This window comes from Mesoplodon bidens, assembly GCF_964165515.1.
Source record: "Mesoplodon bidens genome assembly, chromosome: 18".
Taxonomy (NCBI): Eukaryota; Metazoa; Chordata; class Mammalia; order Artiodactyla; family Ziphiidae; genus Mesoplodon; species Mesoplodon bidens.
The window spans coordinates 32,177,834-32,203,074 of NC_138175.1; the positions used below are offsets into that span (position 1 = coordinate 32,177,834).

At 44.8% G+C, this 25,241-nt stretch overlaps 1 protein-coding gene across 2 annotated transcripts in view; it reads right to left on the reverse strand.

Moving 5' to 3' along the window:
• CHD9 (chromodomain helicase DNA binding protein 9) overlaps positions 1-4,333 on the reverse strand; it is a 246,307-nt gene extending 241,974 nt beyond the window's left edge. The window contains exon 1 of one of the 2 annotated variants that reach the window (XM_081216472.1): positions 4,260-4,333. The gene's annotated coding sequence lies outside the window, so the exon portion shown is untranslated. The remainder of the gene's footprint in view (positions 1-4,259) is intronic. The other variant, XM_081216475.1, reaches the window with a different exon arrangement.
• Positions 4,334-25,241: the final 20,908 nt, after the last annotated feature.

Below are 25,241 nucleotides of genomic sequence, written 5' to 3' on the forward strand. Positions count from 1 at the left end.
GCTACTGTTGCCTGTTCCATCCCCTGAGTTTGAGGACTGCTGCCTTTTCCGTAAGAAGGGAGACGAACAAGTGTTACAAAAACGGTCTGGTACTTCACTGAGACTTCTTTTGTTGACTGTAGTCAGAAGGCAGAGGCTGGCAAGTTTAAGGAAGTGAAAGGCCAGTGTGGTTGCAGCTCCTGCTCTAGGGAGAGAGGCAGGGCCGGATCAAAGGGGCGGTTTAAAAAGGAAATCCCTCTCCAAGAATGAGGCTTCGTCATCTTTAGCATTACAGTGCTCCGCCATACCGAATCATCCCACCAGGCACCCAGTGGTATGATCAGCACACTTCAAAAAGCAGTCAGAAACACTTCATAGACCACCGCGCTCCCCAGCGCCCCCCGGAGGAAACCTGCAGACAGTTTCCAGACACCCCGCCCCCCACCCGCTGCCTCTCACTTCTTTCTACTCGAAGACATTTTCTGGCAGCAGGCTACGTACTCCTGACCGCGCACAAAAGTTGGGGGTTTGCTGGGACGCACAGTGTCTCTGAGCAGCCCCAGAGAGACTGAGCCGTTTGCCCCAAGGTAACTCACTCATCGACGCATCCTTTACTGGCTCTCCTCCCTTCTCCCGTCCGTTTCACTCTCACTGGGCTTTCTGGGATCACCTCCCAAGTGAATTCCGGGCACCCAAGTCCTGGTCTCATGATCTACTTTGGGGAAACCCCAGCTATGGCACAGTTTAACTGTGGCACTTGAGAAATGGCTGAGGACGTTCCATGGAGATTCCGGAGTCAGGTAATAATTCAACCAGGAGGACATTTAGTCTCCTTCTGACACTTAGGTCCATGATTCTAGATCGAGTCAGCAAACTACAGCCCACGGCCCATGGGCTCTCCCACTGCCTGTTTTTGTACAACCTGTGAGCTAAGAATGGTTTTTACAATTTTAAATGGTTGGGGGAAAAGAAATCAAAACGAGAATAACATTTTATGGCCCATAAAAATGATATGAAACCCAGATTTCAGTGTCCATCAATAAAGCTTTATTGGAACACAGCTACACTCATTCATTCCCACGTTGTCTACGGCCACTTTTACTCCATAACTGCAGAGTTGAGTAGTTGCAGCTGAAACCGTATATGGTCCACGAGGCTCAAAACGTTTACTATCTGGCCCTTTACGGAAGAGTTTGCTGACCCCTATTCAAGATCATTATCCTGCAGGGACAAGAGGCAGATTGAGACCTGGTTGCCCAGTGGACGGGAAGCCCATCACCAGACCTAGTATTTAGGGGGTTTGGGGATCAGATGTTCACAGTTCCTTTTCCTACATCTCTGTGACCACCCTCATGACTCCCTCTGCCCTCTGCAGGTACCTAGGACTCCTCCACTGAGGCATTAATGTTTTTATACCAGGAGTAATTTTATTTTTAAAAGGGCATGAGACCTTTTCTTCCCCACACTCTGCCCATTGTCCCAGGTGGTTTCATCGACTCTTGATGGCTTCAGTTAATCATTCTTCCCCAAATCAAACCAAATCTCCAGCCCAGGATCATGTCCTGGATCTCAGATCAACACTCAGATGTCTGTTCAACATTAGATTAAGATGGTGGTGAGGAGATGGGTTTTGCTGCTTACCAGTGGTGTAACTTTGAGCAAGGCATATAACTGCCTGGGGCATCAATTTCATCACCTGTCAAAGGTGGAAACAACCCCGCCCAGCCTGCCAGCCTGTGCTAATTGGACGAAAAGTGAGCTGCCCACAAAACACTGCCACCTGGCCCCAGCCTCCCTCTCCAGCATATTATCGGGCCTCTGCTTCCTCTGACCACTACACTCCCTGCACACTGGCTCTCCTTGAGCTCCCTGACTTTGCCAAGTTCTCACCTACCTCCGGGCCTTTGCATATGCTGCTTTTTCTGCCTGAAATACTTTCTCCTCATCTCACCCCCCACCCTGGCTGCTTCTCAGCCTTTCTGACCCCTAATCCATATGTATGCCTTTCTGTATGCCTCTCCATCTTTGTGCTTGATTCTCTCAGTGCATGTGCAGTGATGTCTAATTAGAGTCAATTCTCATTATTCACAGTGGTTATATTCTATAAAGTTGCCATGAACATGGAACTGGCAAATACTGATCCATTGCTCCTAAGTGAAAACCTAAGGTTAGGTTTCTGCAAGCCTCTGGTCACATTTTCATCAACAGATCAATACCTAACCTTATTTTATGTGTTTCTGTTTCAAGACCCCTTATTTAATATATATTGTTGATTCATTCACATTGAACTCACAGCCAATACTACTACAACTCATGCCTGAACAAAGCTTATCTAACACACACTTTCTCCGTAAGGCACATCGCAGCCTTTCTGTGCTTGGGAACACTGGACAGCACTTCAGCACTATGTTTGGGGGTGACTGTAAACAGCAACATCACCAACAGAAAGCACAAAAATGCAAAACAAACAAACAAACAAAAAAAAACATGGCACTAAATAGACCACAAAAAGGACACTTGTTCACAGTTCTGAGAGCTGAAACAAGAAAGCAGAGTGTCATCTTGTTTTGACCTCAGCTGGAAAAACGTGTGTTGAGCGACTCAAATTTTTTGCCACTGTTTGCGTCCATGAATGACCATGAGAAGCGCTGTGACTATTGATCTGGGGGTTACAAATAAATTTTAGCGAGTGGGAGAATTTGCAAATACAGAATCTGCAAATAATGAGGATCCACTGTACTTTCTTCCCATTTCTCTCATTCACTAGCATGTGAGTTCACTGAGGACTGGTTTACCTCTGTCTTACCGTTTTATCTCTAGCGCCTGGAAAACAGCCTGGCACACAGTAGGCTCTCAATAATAAATCCAGTTTAAATGAACACGAGTCAATCAGTGAAAGTGCTTCGTTGGCAGCAATGACAGCTAGTGTTTATGGAGCAGGCACCACGAGCTGCCCTGTGCTAAGTGCTTTTTCTCTGTTTCCTCTGTCAACAAGGGAAACGGCAGATTATTGTACTTTTGCCATGGGCTCTGGAATCAGACTGCCTGGGTTCAAACACAGGACCTGCCTTTTATTAGTTATTTAACCCTGAGCAAGTTCCTTGACCTCTCTGAGCCCCAGCTTCCTTCACTATCAAATGGGGTAGTTATAGTAGTACCTTGTGGGTTACGGTGATGAGTTGATGGGGCCATGCGAAGAAAGCATTTAGCACTGTGCCAGGCACAGGCAGGTCCGTAGTAAACATTACCTCTTATGGGCAATAATTCCCATGGCAACGCTAAGAGTTTTATATGATGCTATCATACCCATTTTGCAGATGAAGGAACTGAGGCTAGGAGTGGTTCCATGAGTTTTCAAGGGTCACACAGCCCAGGAAGGGCTGGCTCTGGGAACTCCAAGCCTATGCTCATAACCGCTTTGGTGTAAATGTAGCATTTACTAATATGATGAGGGCTGCTCCAGGAGGCCCCCTGAACTTCTGCAGGATCTGGGTAAAAAGAAACCCGCCTCTCTCAAGAGTCTTTTCTCATATTTTACATCTGTGTCTTTCTGTTCCCTGCCCACTTTCGAGTTCAACCCTTTCAGAACCAGCCCTATTGGGAGGGAAGATGTTGGTTTGTTATCTTGGGTTTGACAGCTCAAAGGTGGAAATATTTCCTGCTTAAAAGGCATGTTGAAGAAGGAGGAGGAGGAGAAGAATCAGCATTCTGGGCTGCAACAACCGTCCTCCTTTTTCTCCAACCCTTTAAATCAAGGATCCTCACACTTGGCTGCTAGCTGGGAATCTCCTGGGAAGCTTTGAAATGTCCGGATGCCCAGGCCCCAACCCAGACCTCCTACATCTGAGTCTCGGAGGCGGGTGGGGTGGGAGAGAAACGGGGCATCAGTATTTTTTAATGCTCCCCAAGCGATTCCAATGGGCAGGCAAGTTGGAGAAATGGTGCTTTGGATATTAGCACTCAGCTCCAAAGCTGAAGTCGCTCTGGGTAGCAGTAACTCTTTTCTCCTCCTAGGACTGGCTGTTCGGGGATTCGGGCAGGCTCTCCAGAGGAACCAGCTAGTGGACGATGTTTGCGTGCGAGCGACCTGGCGTCCAGCTCTGCCCCTAGGCCCAGCTTGGCGACTGCGGGTCTCCAGGTCCCCACAGGCAACGACACGTGCGGCCGCTCCGACCTGTCTGGTCGTCCGCGGAGACCGCCGGCAGGGCTCGGCGGCCGCCACGCTGCTCACGCCTCACCACAGAGGTTCGCGGGAAACGCCCGGGGCTCAGGAATCCTACCTTGGCTGTCGGCGCTGCCCTCCGGTTCCCGCAATCCTGAGACTCCGGTTCGATCTGTCGCCGGCTCGGCGGTCGCTTTCGTCTGCGCCTGAGAGGCGCCCACTAGAGCGCAGGCGCCACCTAGTGGGCGCGGGGCGCCGGCTGGGAGGTGCGAGCGCAATCAGTCCCGGGCGGAAATGCAGCCCGGGCTTCCCAATTGGGCGGTTTTCCTACACGCTGCGCGCGCCGGGCGCAAATCCCGGCTGGGTGGGATCACCTTCACTCCTTAGAGGGCACTGGGAGCAGAACTTGCTGAACTTTCTTTTGGGGGCACGGAGGGGCAGCCAGGCCCTGGCTGCTGGCCTGGAACGCATAGTGGGATTTTCCTGGCGGGACTCAGGGATCTTGCCTTTCATCCAAAAGCTTTCAGTACACCCCAATGTGGCAGAGCCTCTGTTTTAAATGTACTGCGATCATCAGAAGATGCAAAGGACTGGGTTTCTCTCAAGCCCAGGGAGGCATTTTCCCTACTAGCAACCCTAACTTTTTTGCCCCGCCTCACACCCTGCACCTCCCCACCCCCTTGCCCTCCTACTCTGTTCCGTCCTGTCTCTTTAGCTGAACTTTATTAAACACCCAGCCTTTGTCACACCCGGAGACACAGGTCCCTAAGGGGCTGGCAACCCAAGTTATGTTTCTGACCCGGGTGACACTGACCTTTCTTTGGTTGAGGCCGTCCTTGGCACTACAGGACATTTACTTCCCTCACTCCCTGGCGCTAAATGCCAGTAGACACCTCATAGTCATTGTGACAACCAAAACCACCCCTCCATATTTCCAGTTGTCCCCTGGGTTGGAGGAGGACTGCCCTAGGCTGAGAACCTATTAGCTGATTATTAAGGTCAGGAAAATGGTGGCTTATTGAAAGTGTGTACATTTCATTTATTTCTTCCTTCAACAAATGTTAACTGAGCACTTACTATGTACCACTTTCCTACGAACAAGGGATACTACAAAGGACAAAAGAGCTCAAAATTTCTGCCCTTATTGAATTCACATTTATGTAACAAATTAACTTTTAGCACACACACAAAGGCAATGCAGTTTAATTGAGCTCTTCTCAGGATAAGTACAGGATTTATTTTTTTTTTAAATACATCAATTTATATAGTGTCCCGGTGATGGAGACAAGTTTGGCAAAAACTTCTTTTAAGGCAATTTATCTCTGTGGTGATTTGGGGGGATAAGTTCACCAGTGGAAATATTAGACACACTCTGTGACAGTGAGACCTGAGCCAGTCCCCCCTCCCCCCATCTTCGTGTGCCTATTTAAAATTTGGTCTCTCTGTACTGGTGTCATCTGGTCAAAGTGACCATCAAGGGTAGAGGGGGAGGGGGAGGGAGTATTACCTATGAGCAATACCTGGAGGGGCAAGGGGTTCGCGTGTGCGTGTGTGTGTGTGTGTGTGTGTGTGTGTGTGTCACTGACGGGGGCCACCCCCAGCCTACTTAGGACTTGCTCGTGCCCTGGTGAAGGTGAATCAGTCAGAGAAGTGCTGACAGGTACACTTCCCATTCTGTCACTTTAAAGTGTCTCTGAGTCACTTGCAGTCCTTGCAAGAGCTCCCTCCTCCGCCCCTACACACCACCCCACTTTGGCCCAAAGCTTGCCCCAGCAAAGACCTAGATTATAACCTCTGCAAGTCTGATGCCAGGCATCACCTGATGAGGTTAAAGGTTTCCTAAGGACTTTAAGAAGAACTCTCCCCTGAGTTCTTCTAGCATTTTGTTCATTCCACTCATCACAGTGCTTTGCAAACTGTGGTTATCAACAGGTCTGTTTTCTGCATAGGTTCTCCATAGGTGATCTCCTTGAGGGTCTACGCCATGTTGGATAGGTAAAAGTAGTGTCAATAATAATAATAATAATAATCTGTAATGTATTAGGCACTAAGAATTTTAGATTGACTAGTTGAATCCTCACAATAATCCTATGAAGTCATCACTATTATTTTACCCATTTTATTGATGAAGAAACTGAGACTCATAATGCTTAAGTAATTTGCCTTGGGTGGGAGAATCAGCAAGTGGTGTGGCCAGGACCTGAACTTGGATTGCCTGCCTGCAGAACCTTTGCCTCTGAGCACTCCACTGCTGTTGATGGAGCACCTGGATAACCGTGCTGGGCACTGTGTTTTAGACACGGGACAGCAGGAACAAGGGCTTCTCATGTTTATCCCTCTGTGCTCTTGTCCTGTCCTCTTTCCTTCAAAGGGAGAATTTTGTGTGCTGCATTTTGTTTTTTAATAAATTCATAGGGGCTTCCCTGGTGGCGCAGTGGTTGAGAGTCCGCCTGCCGATGCAGGGGACACGGGTTCGTGCCCCTGTCCGGGAGGATCCCACATGCTGCGGAGCAGCTGGGCCCGTGAGCCATGGCCGCTGAGCCTGCGCGTCCGGAGCCTGTGCTCCGCAACGGAAGAGGCCACAGTAGTGAGAGGCCTGCGTACCGCAAAAAAAAAAAAAAAAAAAAAAAAATTCATAATGTTATGAGATGTAACCTATTTTTAGTAGGTGAGGGCTTGTTTATCTTCTAGAAGCTTGCTCCATTAAAGAGGGTGAGGGAAATTCCCTGGCCATCCAGTGGTTAAGACTTGGTGCTTTCACTGCTGTGGCCAGGGTTCGATCCCTGGTCGGGGAACTAAGATCCCTCAAGCCACGTGGCTCGGCCAAAAAAAAAGAAAGAGGATGAGAATCCTCTATTTTCCAAAGTGGATGGAGCTGGAAATGGGTCACCGGGGGCATGGGCAGGATGTCAGGATCCTGGCAGAAGGAGGGGTAGAGAAGGAAGGAGGCTGGGATGCCAGAGACCAACAACAAAGGGGCAGGTGCCTATCCCAGGAAGGTCACTTGGTCTTGCGAGGCTGGCCCTTGGACTAAATGGAAACTTGGCTTTTGGGGTCATATATGCTTACAGCAGAAGTAAGTTTGGTCACTTTTTGGTCATGATACCCTGCCAGATATTATGAGGTGTATTAGCAGGATGACATGTATGCTGTTTCATTGACTCTTCCCAAAAGTCCAGGAAACTGAGAGTCAGAGAGGTTAAACAACTTGCTGAAGGCCACACACGTGTACACTGTAGAGTTAGTATTCAATCTCAGGTTCTTCTCAGGCTGAATCTGGGGCTTCTAACCATGACCATTAGCTGCTTTTCCATAAACAAATGATGAATTGAACTGAGCTCCTCAGGAGGGATTCGCAGTTCTTGGTTTTGGCCAGGTTATCCTTTCCTCCTCTACCAGCTAATATTCTGCTTATCCTTCTGAGTCCAGCTAGAGGAATCCCTTCCCTATCCCCTTTTCCCAGTGTGACCTTTTTCCTGTATTAAAGCACTTACTGCATTCTGCCTCATGGTTTAATTCCCTGCAAAGATGTTGCCTTCCCCAACAGATTCTATGCCCTTGAGAACAGGATCCACGTGGATTGTGCTAGATGGTTTGTTTACCTCTCCACACCTGCTCTCCTTTTCCACCCTGCTCCACATCCTGGGAGGCTGACCTAAATGGGCAAGACCGAAGGCTTCTATGCCCACTGGCCTCAAGTTGGGTTTGGCCAACGGGAGCCCTGGGAGGGATTGGAGGGAGGGAGGAAAATGAGGTTGGGGTGCTTACAGCCCCAACTCCCTTCCTGCAAGGTGCCTTGGGCCAGCCACTCTTCTGCGCTACAGTCATAGCTGTAAGGTGACCCTCTGCACACAGCCGGCTCTGCTTCCACATCCAGGTCTCCTGAATTGCAATTCACTAAGGTTCTGGAAACCGCACAACACCCCACATGGAACCTTGTAGCATGCGGCTCAATAAACAGCTGTTAAGCTAAATTAGGGGCAGGTGTGTTTGTTTGTTTGTTTGTTCAAATGAAAAGCAGGAGAGAAAGGATCTTAAATGATCTTGAGAACTAGGACCAGATGGCAAATAAGCTCCTAGGCTCCTGGCAAACAGTATTTATTTATTTTTTTGTTTGGATGATCTTAATATTTTTTTCCTTAACTTAATATACAGCAAATTTGACTTTAAAAATTTTCAGGTACAATTCTATGAATTTCAGCACATGTTTAGGTTTGTGTAACTACCACCACAATTAGGACACAGAACACCAAAAACTCTCAAGCCATCACTTTGTAGTAACACCACTGATCTGTTTTCCATCCTTATATTTTTGTCTTTTTGAGAATGTCATATAAATGAAATCAAACAGTAGGTAACCTTTAGGCTTCTTTCACTCATGAACATCTTTGAAATTACGTTACGTGTAACGACAGTTTTTCCTTTTTATTGCTGAGTAATATTGTGCTGTATGAAAGTACCACAGTTTATTTATCCATTCACATTTGGGTTGTTTCTAGTTATTGATTATTAATAGAGCTGCTCTAAATATTTGTGTACAGGTTTTTGTGTGAATGTAGGTTTTCATTTCCCTTGGGTAATGTTATGGACTGGATGCGTTGTCCCCCCCAAATTCATATGTTGATACCCCAATCCCCAGTGTGACTGCATTTGGAGATAGGGTTTTTATGGAGGTAATTAGGTTAGATGAGGTCATAAGGATGGGGCCCTAATCTCACTGAACTAGTGTCCTTATAAGAGAAAGGGACACCAGAATTCTCTCTCTTTGTGAGCACAGGGGAAGGACCATGTAGAGATGCATCAAGAAGGTGGCCATCTGTGAACCAGGAAAAGAGCTCTCACCAGAAACCAAATTTTCCAACACCTTGGTTATGGACTTCTAGCTCCAGACCTATGACAAAATATCTATTGTTTAAGCTTCTGAGTTTGTGGCATTTTGTTATGGCAGCCTGAGTAGACTGATACAGGTAAATATTCTATGGTAAGTATATGTTTAACCTTATGAGAAACTGCCAGACGGTCTTCCAGAATGGCTTTACCATTTTGCATTCCCACCAGCAGCATATGAGAGTTCCGGTTGCTCTGAAGCTTTGCCCACCTATGATATTATCATTAGTTTTTATTTGTGTTTTTTATGTTGATACTTTCTGCGTGCTATGTTTTGTAGGTGGTAAAAGTCAAGGAAGCATTTTATTTTATTTTTATTTTTAAATTTTTTAAATTTATTTTACTTATTTGTTTTTGGCTGCATTGGCTCTCTGTTGCTGTGTGCAGCCTTTCTCTGGTTGTGGCGAGCGGGGACTGCTCTTTGTTGAGGTGTGTGGGCTTCTCATTGCGGTGGCTCCTCTTGTTGTGGAGCATGGGCTCTAGGCGAGCAGGCTTCAGTAGTTGTGGCACACGGGCTCTAGAATGCAGACTCAGTAGTTGTGGCGCACGGGCTTAGTTGTTCTGCAGCATGTGGGATCTTCCCAGACCAGGGCTTGAACCCATGTCCCCTGCATTGGCAGGTGGATTCTTAACCACTGTGCCACCAGGGAAGTCCCAACGAAGCATTTTAAAGCTGAAAATATTTTGAAAGTATCCTACTGTGGTCCCATCCATCATTGGGTGGTCCATTTCTCTTTCCTTGTCTTTCCACTGCCTCATTCTATTTCTAGGGCAATGTCCCCTAGGCAGAGCCAGCTAGTGATCCGGCAAATTAGAGTCTTCATCAGAGGTGAACCCATCTCTGAGAAAGTTGAGGAAGAGGTTAAGTGTGTGTAGGTCTGGCTTTACAGGCCTTATGCTTCACTTAAACTTCTGTTGTCACCATCTTGAAATTCTTAATGATTTTTGAACAAGGGCTCACATTTTAATTTCACAGGGGCCCTTCAATTATGTAACCAGTCCTGGGTGTGAGTGTCACAGGCAAGACAAGTTTGCTCAGCAGGTTCACTCAGAAAAGGGCCCTCATCTGTCACCAACCACACCTCTAAACGAACCCAAGCCCAACCTGGGGGTTTTTCCTGTCTCCTTGGTGCTCCTGATGCCTGTCTTTTGTGCTGACTTGGGATAAGCATGATTAATTTGGAGGCTTCACAAGAGACTTGTTGGCTTAGGATCCCAGTATCCAAACGAGGATTTGCCTTAATCAGGACTTCTTAACTGGAAGGCAAATGGAACCCCCCTCTTCCACCCTGACACCCCCAAAATGTACTTTGGCATTTATATGGGAGAGGTAAATCGACAGCATTATAATGTCCTCCTAATTGTCACTCTGCCAGCCCGTTGGCAAGAAGGTCATTCTAAGAAAGGTGATTTACAGGGGAGTCTTACCACATTCCTGTGGATCACTGAATGCCTAAGTCCAGGAAGATGAATGGTGTTAACCAGAGGCAGTGGGGGTGGCAGCAGGAGGGGACAAGGTGTGGGAAGGTCACAGGGTGTGCAGGCAGCATCCTGAGCTGGCTGCCAACCACGCATGTGACCTCAGGCCATTGACCTACCCACTCTGGACTCAGTTATTCCCCCTCTAGCGTGGCTTAACAATACTCCCTCATAGGACTGTTTGATTGTGAGGAATAAACGAGAGGACGTGTGTAAAACATCCGAGGCTGGCATGTACCCACCCCTCCGGAAGTGAATGGAGTTGGTGTCACCTTTGACTGCTGTGTGCATACTCGGGGAAGAATACAGTCTGTACTTCTCTGAAAAGGTACTACATGGACCTGCTTGATCCTCTTTGCAGCTTCCTGGGAGCTGCGCCAGAACCATCGGGCCCCTTTTGGAGTTAGGAAAAAGAAAGCGAGGTGATCAGAAAATAAAAGAGGAGTCAAATATAAAGCTTTGAAAACGTTTACCCATGTGTCCCGGATTAAAAGAGCAATGACGGGGCTTCCCTGGTGACACAGTGGTTAAGAATCCGCCTGCCAATGCAGGGGACACGGATTCGAGCCCTGGTCCGGGAAGATCCCACATGCCGTGGAGCAGCTAAGCCCATGCTCCACAACTGCTGAACCTGTGCTCTAGAGCCCACAAGCCACAACTACTGAAGCCCGCACACCTACAGCCCATGCTACACAACAAGAGAAACCACCACAATAAGAAGCCTGCGCACAGCAATGCAGAGTAGCCCCTGATCACCGCAACTAGAGAAAGCCTGCATGCAACAACGAAGACCCAACGCAGTCAAAAATAAATAAATAAAAATTAATTAATTAATTTTTTTAAAAAAAGAGCAATGACAGGCCTACCAAACTGATGACACCTATGATGGTTTATGAAGATGGCCCGGTGGGGTCTTTAAAAGAGATAAGATGAACGTAGTGATAGAGTGGAATCCGGATGACCTGGGTTCTGATCCCAGCCCTGCTATTTCCAGGCTGTTAGACCTTAAATTATTCAACCTCTCTGTGCCTCAGTGTCTCCATCTGTTAAATGTGGATTAAATAACACAACCTGCCTCTTAGAGTTGTTGTGAGGATGGAACAAGATGATGAATGTAAACTGTACTTGGTACCAAGTAGCACTTGGTACCTGCTAATTTGTTTATTTATTTATTTATCTATTTATTTCTTTTTCCTTCTAGTTTTATTGAGATATAATTGATATATAACACTGTATAAGTTCAAGGTGTACAGCATAATATTTTGGATTTTACACATCATGAAATGATCATCACAATAAGTTTAATGAACATCCATCATCTGTTAAAGATACAACATTAAAGAAACAAAAATGTGTGTGTGTATGTGTGTGATGAGAACTCTTAGGATTCACTCTGTTAACAACTTTCATATATAACATACAGCAGTGTTAATGCTTTTCATTATTTACATGTTTGGGTAAACCCTGGAGTCCACGATCTTAGCCCCATTCCTCAACCCCGGGTGGAGGTGGCATTCTAGGGCAGGGGATGGACTCCAAGCGGGGGTTCTGTGAGTCCCAGAACTGGATATGACCCTGGTTCACGGAGGAAGGGCACAGCTAGTTGCTTAGTAACAGGGCTTTTTTTGCAGCGAAGAGAGGGCTGGTGTTTACAGGTAACTAGGTGGGGGGTTGTAATTTGTAAAGAACAAGTTACCTGTTAAACAAAAGGGAATTCTTCTGATGGAATGAATAGGGCTTGGTGCTAGCAGGAAGAGCCCCCTTCCAGACCCTGCCCATCCCACAGATGGGGCGGGGGGGCGGGGGGTGTCATTATGCAGACTGGACTGGTGTCTTCCTGTGACCATAGAAACGGAACCCGTTCTCTTTCAGCTGTGCTCTGAGGAAGGGCTATTTAACTCTGGCACCTGAGGATCAGCCACACAGAGCGTCCTCACCTCGGGGCATCCCAGGGCACTCACCCTCTGCGTCCAACTGAGATGGGATGCCACGCTAGCAAGAGCACCAAGGTGGAGGGGGCGTCCCAGAAACCTGCAGAACAGCCCGAGGGAAAGGAACCAAATCTGCGGGCTAGCACAGAGGCAGCAGATGGCAAAGACGCCTCCTTGAAGGATGGTGCCCCTGAGCAGAAGAACTGAGTTGCTTCTCTCTGGATTCGGACCCTCACCTCATCCGTGGAACTGCCTTTGGCCAATGAAACTCGGGACAAACCCCATCCTGAGAAGCTCCAAAGAGAGGAGGAGAGAGAAATCCCCGCCTTTGGGATTCAGGCTTCAGAAATTACCTTCATCGGGCTTCGCTCTGGAGCTGAGAGGGAGATGCGGCCACGGGGAGTCCTATTTCCCCAGCTCTCCAATAGAGAGGACGAAAGAAGTCTTCGCACATCCTGGGACTTTCCCTGAGCTTCTGGAAACGGGGGAGCCCCATAGCAGACTGCTCTGGCTCTGGTGAATCTCTGTTGCTGAGCTGTGACTGTCTAGTGACCCTACCCCCTTCCATATGCCTCACTTTTCTGAACTCTGAAAGCTCTGTGGTCATAGCATCGATGGGGATGTGTGATACTCGGTTTCTTTTTTTTTTTTTTTTTTTTGGTTTGTTTTTTTCTCTCTTTTTTCTAATAGCTGGCTGAATAGCCAGTGCCCATCACAGGAAAGTTTTGGGTTTGGCTCACTCCACACTGTTTGTACGAATACTTTAATATTTAACTTGGAGAATTGTTAATGAATTATGGGAACAGTCAGGATCAGACTGTGATCATGGCAATGGGAGACAACAAGGCCTTGATCATCCAGTGAGTAGAACACTGAGTGCTGGTGGGAAGGAAGGAGGAGGGATTCATGTTCTTGGTTTTTTAATCCCCAGAAAAATGTCCCTCTGCTGATGTTCCTGTGTCTCCTCACATCAAGAGTCTGTCAATCTGAACCCTCTAGCGTCTGAGCTATCTGTATCCAGCCTTTGGAAATATTTTGCTGTTGACTGACATGTCTGTCAGCTTCTCATTTTCCCCCCTTGCATGTGTTTTGTTTTTAATTCGACCCCAAAGCATTTTAATTTGAAATCAAATGGATATGTTTGCAAATAAATGATGACATAACACGTTTGAAAGACCAGAGTGGGGAGCCGGGATTAGAGGATCAGCAGGGAAGTGTGGGTGTGATTCTGTAGAACGCAAGTGAGCAAAGGGGCTATGGAGACAGCACGTTACTGGAAATGACCCTTCTTTTGGGCCATCAAAACCTCAGAAACTGAAGAGGATTCTTCTGAGAATCTGGCAACTGAGGTAAAGAGCAGGAAAGAAGGAAGGACAAGACGTAGAGCAATTCGGCCTGCAAATTGACTGCAGAGCGTTCCTTTTGCTTCAGCGGAGCCTGACGTCTTTTAGGGAGGGAGCAAGAGAGATGGGGCCTCCTCAGCTGGCCCGAAGCCCTGCTTTTTCCCCGGGGGTAGGAAACTTGCAGTGGGCCAGGAAACAGGCCTGGGCTTGCAGCTGGGGATCAGGAAGTTTGGGGCCTCTTTCTACAGCTTTCTGGGCATAGGCCAAGCTCTGGTAACTGCTTTCAATTTTTTTTTTTTTAATACAATTCTGTTTTTCTCCCTCCTCCCACCTAATGGAAATTGACCCTGCAAAATAGGACAGTGTCTGGTAAGAAGCTGCTCACAATATACACCCTCAGGACTCCTGGAAAAAGTTCTCGGCTCGTGGTGAGGTTTTGAGGCAGGGTGGTGCTTATTTCACCAGCTGGTGAGGGGCGAAACTCACTCAGCTTCTTAGCAAATCAAGTGAAGGAGACTCCAGGTCCTTAGAAGTTCAGAAAACAGGGTGGTTTGTTTTGCTTCCTTCTGGGATGGTGTAAAATGCTTGTTTAATTAAATTCAAGATCCCTGAGGGTTTTAAAAACTGGATTCTTCATCCACCTCCAGCTGTGGCAGGCACACTGCAATTTGCCAGGAAGTTAATCTGTAACAGGAAATAGGACCCAGTTTCTTTGTAAGGACATTCCAATTGTGCCATTGGGGCCCAGTATCACTCATCTGTCTCCCTCTGAGGCTCAAGTGCCTGGTGAAAGTGGCCAGAATTATGTTTACTCAAATGAACTTTAAACTCTTTAAAGACAGGTCTGCATAGACTTGGCCCATAACTTGAAAGCCATTGCTCTGGCCCACCTCCAAAACTACTGGAAGAGGAGGAGTTTGTTTACTAGTCACCTTTCTATCCATCTATCCCTCCATCTATTCATCCATCCATCCATCCATCCATTCAACCTGCCATCCAACCAGTCCATTCAATCCATCTATCTGTCATCTGTCTGTTTGTCTATCCATTTACCTACATACTTACCTTCCTACCTACCTAGGCATTCAGCTCTTCCTTTGGATTTTTCAGTTATATGCGGCAATAAACTTCCCATTTCAAACCAAATTCATTCATTAAGCAAATATTTATTGAGTTTCTACTCTTCTCTATCACTCAATCATTTATTCCTTGCTTTATCCATCCATTAATCCAGCAGCTACTGGAAGACTACTCTGTGCCAAACTCCCTATTGGTAATGAAATGTTGAAGTGTGCCTCGTGGGAGCCCAGCCTGGAGCAGGGTGGTTCAGAGAGATCTTTCCAGCCTAGGTGAGACCCATGTGGAGCCTTAAGAGTAAGTAGGAATTGGCTAGAGAAAGAGGATGAGTGTTTCAGGAGAAGGGGAACGTATGAGCCGAGATTGGAGGCTACATCAGGCATGATGTGCAGTGTTGTGGGAGCCTGAAGGGCACATCACACAGTGACAGGGAGGTGAGGCTTAATAACTCAAAGGATCAGATCACGAAGGGCCTTATGCTTCATACTCAGAGGCTGAGACTTCATCCTAATGGTGATGAGGAGGCCACTGAAGGACTTTACATAGAGGAATAATGCCAGGATGTCAGTTGCTTTTGACTGCTTTTTATCTCGCCTTCGGGTAACAAGTCCCATCTTTTCCCTTTGGGGAACCCTTTTCTTACCCACTCTCAGTTTACATGACTTGCTGATCCCATTCTCGGGCTCAAGGCTGAGCGCTGTATGTGCCTGGTCGAATTGACTAATTCAAGGAAGGGCATCTGACCCAAACCAGTCTTCCTGGAGACTTTCTGTTGACACAACAAAGAAAGAAGTATTCACTTTCTTTTGGAGTTAATAAAATTGCAGGATGTTAGCTTGGAGCCTCTTAATGGCAATCTTCCCACCACTGGGGAGGGTCTGCTTGAGAATGAAGCCACAGCAGATAGTGGAGCTGAGAGGAGAGACATATTCCCAATGAACTTGTTTGCACAACTGGATCCAGCCATTCCAGAAGCTGTTACCACCCCTAGAAGATTTATACAAGCCAATAAATACTCAGTTTTGGTTTTTTTTTTTTCTGAGAGTGGTTTAGATTTGTTTCCATCATTTTCAAAGAGTTAGAGTAAATCAGAACAACTCAGATTTATACTTTAGGTAGAGTAACTTGGTAGCTCGTTGAAGAATGGAGTTGAGAGGGATAAGGCTAGAAGTAGAAACACCAATTAGGAGACAATTGCCTGACCTAGGAAAAATATATCAGGTAGCTATTACTATTAATACCTATTTTGCAACCAGCCACAAAATCTCAGTGGCACACAAGCATAAGCTTTTTCTTTGAACTCATGTGTCTATGAGTCACTGTGATTCAGGTGATCAAGGCTACCTGAGGAGTGTTCACATGACAAATAGCAGGAGCACAAGAGGCTGAGTCCAACTGCACAGCCACGGTCATGTCCTCTATTATTCCATTGCCCACAGCAAGTCACGTGGCCAAAATCAACATCAACAAGGGAGGGAAGTGACCTTCTCTCATGGAGGGTGAGGGAGTGAATATTTGCTAAACAATAATCTACTCTGACACAAAAAGGAGAGTGAAGAGGACAAATTCAAGCAATATTTAGGGGATAGAATCAACCAGTTTTGGTGGTTGATTTTACATAGGGGTGGAAGGAGAGAGAGAAGTCAAGGTTTCTGCTTGGGTGATGGGGCCGTTGATGGTGCCACCATGTAAGAAAGGGATTCTGGGGGGAGGGCCATGTTTAGGGGGAAGATCAGGAGTTGAGTTTTGGAAGGGTTGAGTTTGAGATGCTAACAGGACAAAATAAAAATAATTCTAAGCTTGGAGATGGATGTTATCTAGACTTATTGTGGTGATCATTTTGCAATATACACAAATACTGAATCATTATGTTGTACACCTGAAAGTAATATAAAGTTATATGTCAATTATACCTCAATAAAAAATAATAATAGCAAACAATTATATCACTCTTACTGGGTCCAGGCATTGTTCTAAATGCTTTACATATAGGACTCATTTAATCCGTTCAACCACTCCATCTTCTTTTTGCAGATTAAAACACAGAGGAGTTAAGTAATTTACCCCAGTTCTTTCAGCTCTCAGAGACAGAGCTGGAACATGTACTAGGCAGTTTGGCTCCAGAGGGTGAGACTTGGGGAACTCATTTGGGAGTTGTGGGGATCCTCTTGGACCCCCCAGAGTTGGTATAAAGATTATTTTAAAGTGAAAACATTTCAGCACAGAAGATGCAGAAACAAATCTTTTACAAATTTCCCTTAGCTGCCTGAAATTACGAAATACAGCTGCCTTTAAACCCCCTCTGAGGGAGTTTCCTGGGAATTTAGCTGCCAAGAAGACAGAGTGTCCATTCTCATTAGCATCAAAAAGCCCAATAGAACCTTCCATACTCTCCCATTGAAGCCCTAAAAATCCCCCTTTTGTTAAATTGCTATGTATACACCTTTCCTTGGGGCTATTCCAAGAGTTTTCCATTACTGGGAGCTCCCACAGGCTTGTGTGAAAATAAATCCTGTCTTTTCTCTTGTTAATCTTTTTTTTCTCAGTTAAATTATCAGGCCCCCAACGAGAGCTAGAAGAGGAAAAGTTTTCTTCCCAACACCTTTGGCAATAAGGATGGGATGGTTGGGATTCCCCACTCTCTGGAGACTCCAACTAAGATCCCAGGACCTCTGACAATGCCAGCAAAGGTAAACTTTATTTTACCAGTCAGAATCTTGGATCTCTGCCAGGGTCTGGACGAGCAAGGACAGGAAGAATCTTTCCTTGCATTTTTCAAAAAAGATTTTCCAAATTTTAGATTTACAGAAGAAAACTTTTGTTTAAAACCAGTTCTTTGTATACTGGGACTCTTGTAATAGGTAGCTATTGTGTCTGTCTCTTGCGCTACTGTTTTGTGTTGTGATGTCTAGAAGTGTTTGTTTCCTGAGAACTTGGCTTTGGACATTGAAAAGAGCATTCTCTCTGGTTTTCCACCTGCTGGGGGGTGTGATCTGCTGCCAACCATTAGGTGGCAGGCCCTGAGAATCTGTAGTCAGCTGGGCAGAAATGTGGGTAGCCTGGGTACCCCCTCTGCAGCTGCTGTAGTACTTACCATTACCAGCTCTCAGGGGATTCATCTAAGTCTAAATTCTAAAGGGCCGCATCCCATAAGGACCCTTGTCTCTTTCTCCACTGCCTTTGTTCATCGCCTATGGCAATGGAGAGCCTTCCTTCCTTCCTCTTGGCTACCTTTGAGTATGAGGGTTGTGTCTTCTGTGCCCTCTTTGAGGATGAGTTTTGCCCCCATAGTTAAGCCATAAAAATGCTTATGGTTTGAGTCACAGTTGAAATGAGTATACTTTCTGAAGCCGGATTATAATCTAGCATCTTTGTTTGGAAGATACCTCTTGGGCTAGAAATTCTCCTTCCGGTTTTGGTTTTGAGGCCTCTCTGTTGTTTGTTCTGAGGCCTCTCTATTCTCCCTACTTGATTCTGTTCCTCTCATGGGAACTTTTCAGTAGATTGAACTCCTCTCTTCTTAAACCCCCACTGACTGTATGCTCTGTAACCATGGCACTAACTCTGTCTGCTTCCTTTCTTGTTGGCTTGACTTTTCTAAGGATAATTTAGAACTTCAGTGGTGCCTTTGAGAAAAGTTAAATCTTCCAAGCTGGATTTTCTAAGATTTTTTGCTTTCTATTTCAGCCCTTCAACTCCCTATAGTCACTGGAAATTTAGGTTACCCCCTGGCCCTCCTCAGGGGCTCTCAAGGGACTCAGGGACCCTCAAAAGCAAGCACATGAGGCTGAAAAAGAAGAAATAGACTAACTGTAAACAAAATTTAGTCCACAGCCTCCATAAGATTATACATCAGGAAAAAAGGAAAAATCTTAAAAGTCTCCTCCACAAATACTGGATAAAGCTTTAGCCCTCATACTGAGCAGGCAACAACTTGTTCCATCTGTCAGAAACACAATTCAGATAAAAATATAAAGTGGGACAAAGACAAGAACCAACTTTTATATATAAACTAGTGAATTTTGTATTATTGTATGTCTTAGTTTGGGCTGCTATAACAAGATATCATAGACTGGGAGGCTTAAACAGCAAATACTTATTTCTCACAGTGCTGGAGGCTGGACACCCAAGATCAGGGTGCCAGTGCGTTAGGGTTGTGGTGAGAGCCAGTTTTCTGGCTTGTAGGCTACTCTCTGTATTTTCACGTGGTAAAGAAAGAAGAAAAAGAAAGAAAGAGAGATAGGAAGGAAGGTAGGAAGGGAGGGGAAATAGGAGGGGAAATAAAGATAGGGAATTCCCTGGCGGTCCAGTGGTTAGGGCTTGGCACTTTTGTGGCCGAGGGGCCGGGGTTCAATCCCTGGTCGGAGAACTAGAATGGGGAGAGAGAGAGAGCATGAGAGAGCACCCTCTTGTGTTTCTTCTTATAAGGACACTAATCCCATTCATGAGGGCTCCATCCTCATGCCTTAATTACCTCCCAGAGGCCCTCATCTCCAAGTATCATCACGTTGGGAATTAGAGTTTCAACATGTGAATTTGGGGGGACATAAACAGTCCTGTATTTATGGCTGATTCATGGCTAAAAATGCAAATGAAACCTACCTCTATTTGCAGCTGCCACTATGTATATGAATGTATGTTATGTATCTGATATTTTCCTACCTCTGGATGGTATTACCAAATTAACAAAGGAGATTTATTTTAATTGACTTAGAGAAAATAAGCACTTATATAAATTAAATATCACTCAAACTCTCAGAAATGTGGGAACTAACCCGAATGATCTTCAAATTCACATGATTTGGGTAAATCTTTGTTAAATAAGACTAGTCTAATATTACTGGTTTAATAAAAACCTTCTTTGCCTACAATCATACATTTTTATTCTACTTGGATTTTCTAGTCGAAGCTACTATTATATTTACTAGATGTTTAAGATTATAAAACTTATAGATTTGATTCTAATCAAATTAAGTCATCTCTGGCCAACTTTATTTCAACAATGATTATGTTTTATAATAAACCTGTCAAAATAGTCTCCAAAATCTTTTTTGCTTACTTGCAACCTTAAAGCTTTACTAAGTTAAATGATAGATATTCATTAAATATCTAGATCACTTCTAAATAAGATAAAATACTGAAACATTAAGTACTGAACATAAGTTTATATACTTTTGACTTCTTATTTTTACATAAAGACTACAGATACTTGGACCTGTTAATAAACATGTTCTTTTGCCACACTGGGAAATTGTGCAATGAGGAAGCATATGTCTCTTGAAATTGTGAGATGGTATATTCATAATTTTTCTTATCAACTACAGAATGCTGGTATATCACAGACAGTTCACAATTGTCTCTTTCCTAGTTTTCTCTGGAAAATAAAGATTACTAAAGGTTGAAAATTATAATCAATATATGTAAGCGGAACTAATGGAAATAATAAGAGCAGAGGAAAAAACTCTATGCAAAATGTGCCAGGAAAGTAGGGTATTTTTTTTTTTTTTTTTTTGCGGTACGCGGGCCTCTCACTGTTGTGGCCTCTTCCGTTGCGGAGCACAGGCTCCGGACGCGCAGGCTCAGCGGCCATGGCTCACGGGCCCAGCCGCTCCGCGGCACGTGGGATCTTCCCGGCCCGGGGCACGAACCCGTATCCCCTGCATCGGCAGGCGGACTCTCAACCACTGCGCCACCAGGGAAGCCCTAGGGTATGTTTTTGATAAGAAAAAGTATACAGTGTATTAAGGATATGTTTTTGTTAAGAAAAGAGAGAGTAATTTTGTCCTGAGTTAGTTGATTCAAGGTTGTTTAAAGGTTGTTCCAGAATGAGAAAGAGGAAGATGTAGGACAAGAATTAGATGGGTCTAGAAAGTTGTAAAGGGTCTGTGATAGAGAAAGAGAGAGAGAGAGAGAGAGAGAGAGAGACTAACCTCATATGGTCAAGCTGGATAAGATTAAATTGATTTATTATAAGATTTTTAAATGAGCTTTAATATCAGTAGTGTACTAATGCAAAACTAGAGTGTAATTTTTCTCTCTCTTAAAAAGACAAAATGTGTTGGATTGTTGGTCTGTTTTTTTTGTGTGTGTGGTACGCGGGCCTCTCACTGTTGTGGCTTCTCCCGTTGCGGAGCACAGGCTCCGGACGCGCAGGCTCAGCAGCCATGGCTCACAGGCCCAGCCGCTCCGCAGCATGTGGGATCCGGACCGGGGCACGAACCTGTGTCCCCTGCATCGGCAGGCGAACTCTCAACCACTGTGCCACCAGGGAAGCCCCTGTTGGTCTGTTTTTAATAAGAGATTGTAAAAGGTTTTCTCTACCTTTTGAATAATCCACCTAGGAAACAAGGATTTTGAATCTTATCACAATAATTTCCTGTGTTGTCTTTATCATGCCCTCAGCTATTTAAGAGAAATGATTCTGGGCTTCCCTGGTGGCATAGTGGTTGGGAATCCGCCTGCCGATGTAGGGGATATGGGTTTGGACCCTGGTCCAGGAAGATCCCACATGTCGTGGAGTGGCTGAGCCCATGCACCACAGCTGCTGAGCCTGTGCTCTGGAGCCCGCGAGCCACAACTGCTGAGCCTGCGTGCCGCAACTACTGAGGCCCACGTGCCTAGAGCCCGTGCTCCACAACAAGAGGGGCTGCTGCAATGAGAGGCCCGCACACACAGTGGGGAGTGGTCCCTGCTCGTTCCAACTAGAGAAAGCCTGTGTGGAGCAACGAAGACCCAACGCAGCCAAAAATAAATAAATAAATAAATAAATAAATAAATTTATTAACAAAACAAAACAAAAAAAAAGAGAAACAGTTCTCACTTTTTATAAGAGCTGAGTTTCTTTTTAACAACCTTGTTACCTCCTATATTTACTTTTGAAACCTTTCATTGTTATTTCGGTTCCATTGACAATTAGGTATTGTCACACAGTCATCTGTGCTCCTGGGTTTAAACCCTTTGACATTTTTGACAACTTTCCAAAATCAAATTCTACATGAAGTCTTCTTGACCTCGAACTGACCTTGAGATTTTGCAGAAGGCTCCTAGAACATCTCAAAGGGTGTGTTTTCTCACTTTGTAAAAAGAGAGGTTAAACTAATTAGCCTTATTTGATGTGTTAAATTGCATGAAAAGCGTTGTCAAATGAGAAGTGATACTTAACCTTCCCTAGGCTATATTTGTATGGCTAAATATTGTCAATGTAACTACTTCTGAAATTGTATGAAACTCCTGGAAATTTTTCAGTGCCCTCAATGTCCATGATATATACTGGTGTAATGTGAACAGTCATAATTCCAGTTATTACTTAAAAAGTTGTATGTCACTGAAACAATCAAATTTCTTTTGTGAAATTGTGTTATTTTTATAGTAAACTTTCATCAAATTTTTGACCATGGTCATTTTAAGCCTTTTATTATTCATGAATAGTTATTGCTTTACTCTGATGCTTACCTGAAAGCTCTTACAAACAGCTACAAGCCAGAATGCTTCATATTCAACAAAAGGGACTGTCTCAGGCCCATAGAAAGGACTATGGCATGTACTCTGGGGTATAGGCTTCTGGTGGTATTAATAACTTCGAGATATCACTGGATTGGGTAAAGAACTCTAGCTGAAACTGCTACTAGATCAAATAGAACAAGAAGTAATTACATGGGACACATGAAGAATGATTATAATTTTTATGAGTAAAATTTTTTTTTTTTTTTTTTTTTTGCGGTACATGGGCCTCTCACTGTTGTGGCCTCTCCTGTTGCAGAGCACAGGCTCTGGACGTGCAGGCTCAGTGGCCATGGCTCACGGGCCTAGCCACTCCGCGGCATGTGGGATCTTCCCGGACCGGGGCACGAACCCATGTCCCCTGCATCGGCTGGCAGACTCTCAACCACTGTGCCACCAGGGAAGCCCTGAGTAAAATTTTTTAAATTTTCTATAATTTTTATATTTATTATATTTTATGAAATAAATAAATTTTATATATTTTATAAATTATAAATTTTATAAATTTATTTTAAATAAATAAATACTTTATTATATTTATTTTTATATTTATATTGTAAAAATTATATAATTTTTATAAAATTTTTTAAATTTATGATTAAATTTTTATAATATTGGGGGGAACATTGCTTGTTCTTTAATGTTATATCTTCTGGATATAAGGAACCCCTTTATTTTTCTCCTAGGGTATCTATAACTTACAACAATTTAGTATATTAAATGTTTTTAAACAAAATTGAAACATTTATCTTTTTCCCCCTTCTTGCTCCTTCCAGAATTCAGATACCCTATTGAATATTCTTATTTTCATGGCAATATCATTATTTGCATAAGTTAAATAAGAACCTGTCTTCCTTTTAACAGTATATAGCTGGAAAAATTGGTTATATAACCAAGGTTTTGACTGGAATGCCATATTTGAGAATGATGTACATAGAATCAAATATTACCAGACAGTTTTAAGGAAATAAAGTTGACTTTATAGAGCCATTGCTTACAAAGCTCTCTTGGAAGAACTGGCCTATTCTCTGAATTACAGGATTCCCAGCCTTACAGGTGAGTAAGGAAAGTCACTTTCTGGAAGACGCAGGAAACTTAAGATATTCTGGGGACCTTGAGGAGAGAGGATTTCATCTAAATCTATAGTCAGTGTAGATAGTTGATGGCAAGTTCTTGGCTTGCTTCCTAGTCTCAAGTACACTTTTAAAAGTCCACTCTGGGATTCTTTATGAGAAGTTCCAGCAAAGAGAACTTTAAAAGACCTATGTAGTCAGTTACCATTCTTGCTGCACTTATGTAAATAAGCAGGCCAAATCCAATGAAACCAGACTTATTTTGCAATCAAGAATAATCTTACTTTGATTATCTTTAATGAAAATAGGTGATTGTAGGGAGAAATTACATGTTTCAGTGGAAAACCATAACCCACCCTTGAGGGTTTTCAGATTCTAGTCTTGTTCCTTGTCTTTGAGCTATTTTTCATCTTTTTGTAAACTGGATCTTGCTGTCTTGTTCATTTTGTCAGTAGTTAACACTTCCAATTTTTCTCCCACCCTCCTGGCTTGACATCACTGAGAACAAAAACTGTCCTTTTCCGGAAACACTGAAATTGGAAGTTGGCTTGATAGAACTTCAAAGGATCTATCACAACAGGGCAGGCCACCCAGAGTTTACTGGAACACCTCAGTCTTCCATGCTCTGATTCAGAAGTTACCAGACTGTGTACGAGCTGTTAGGGGAACCACTGACCGAAACTGCCCTCCCTGGCCAGGCACGATAGTGACCACTTGCATGAGTTATCTTACCACAGGACGTTCTGGTAAGGAATATGGAAGTGACAAGCTACCACCAGCCGGAAGAATTTGGGAAAGGTCAAAATGAGAGTCCCTATGTCCTACCAACCTCCCAGAATCCTTCTCTCTGGGATCTATCTTGGCTGAGTGATGTGTGCACCACCAGGAAGGACCCTGAGTAAGAATGATTGGCCAGAGAAAACCCGGAAACTAACCCCATTCCCATAAAACCTGAGACGGAGAGCCACGTGGCAGAGCAGTTCTCCTGGGTTCCCTTACCCTGCGGCTCTCTGCCTGGGCGCCCCTTCCCAATAAAGTCTCTTGCTTTGTCAGCACATGTGTCTCCTCCCACAATTCATTTCTGAGTGTTAGACAGGAGCTGACTCTCAGGCCCTGGAAGTGGTCCCCCTTCCTGCAACAACACTACTACTGACCATCCTCACTAAAGATGCTTCAAACCCAACATCTAGAAGTCAAAACTGAGCTGAAACCTGTGGGGCCCTCCGGGGTACAAAACTCTGTGTCCCCTGTTTCTCTTTTTTTTTTTTTTGCGGTACACAGGCCTCTCACTGTTGTGGCCTCTCCCGCCACGGAGCACAGGCTCCAGACGTGCAGGCTCAGCGGCCATGGCTCACGGGCCCAGCTGCTCCGCGGCATATTGAATCTTCCCCGACTGGGGCACGAACCCATATCCCGTGCATCGCCAGGCAAACGCTCAACCACTGCCCCACCAGGGAAGCCCTCCCCTGTTTTTTGTTTGCAGAAAAAGGCTTTTAGTCTCCTAGGTCTTCCTTGAGTTCCAAAGAGCAGATTCAAGCAGTTAACTAATTAGGGAAGTGAGGGAATGCAGCAACAAAGGAAAAGCAGTCAAGAAACAGTAGTTCAGCAATAAAACAGAGTCCTAGTTCCTCCTCAAGGGATATACATAACAATCTGACACATATCTGAGTTGTTGTGCAGAAACTAAGACCACCACCCAGGTGGAGGGTGGTGACTACATGCAGACCTCAAGCACTAGACTCCAGACTGGTTGGAACCAGAAGTTTGATCATTGAGATTCTTGAAACATTACCTTGTGACCTCACCACCA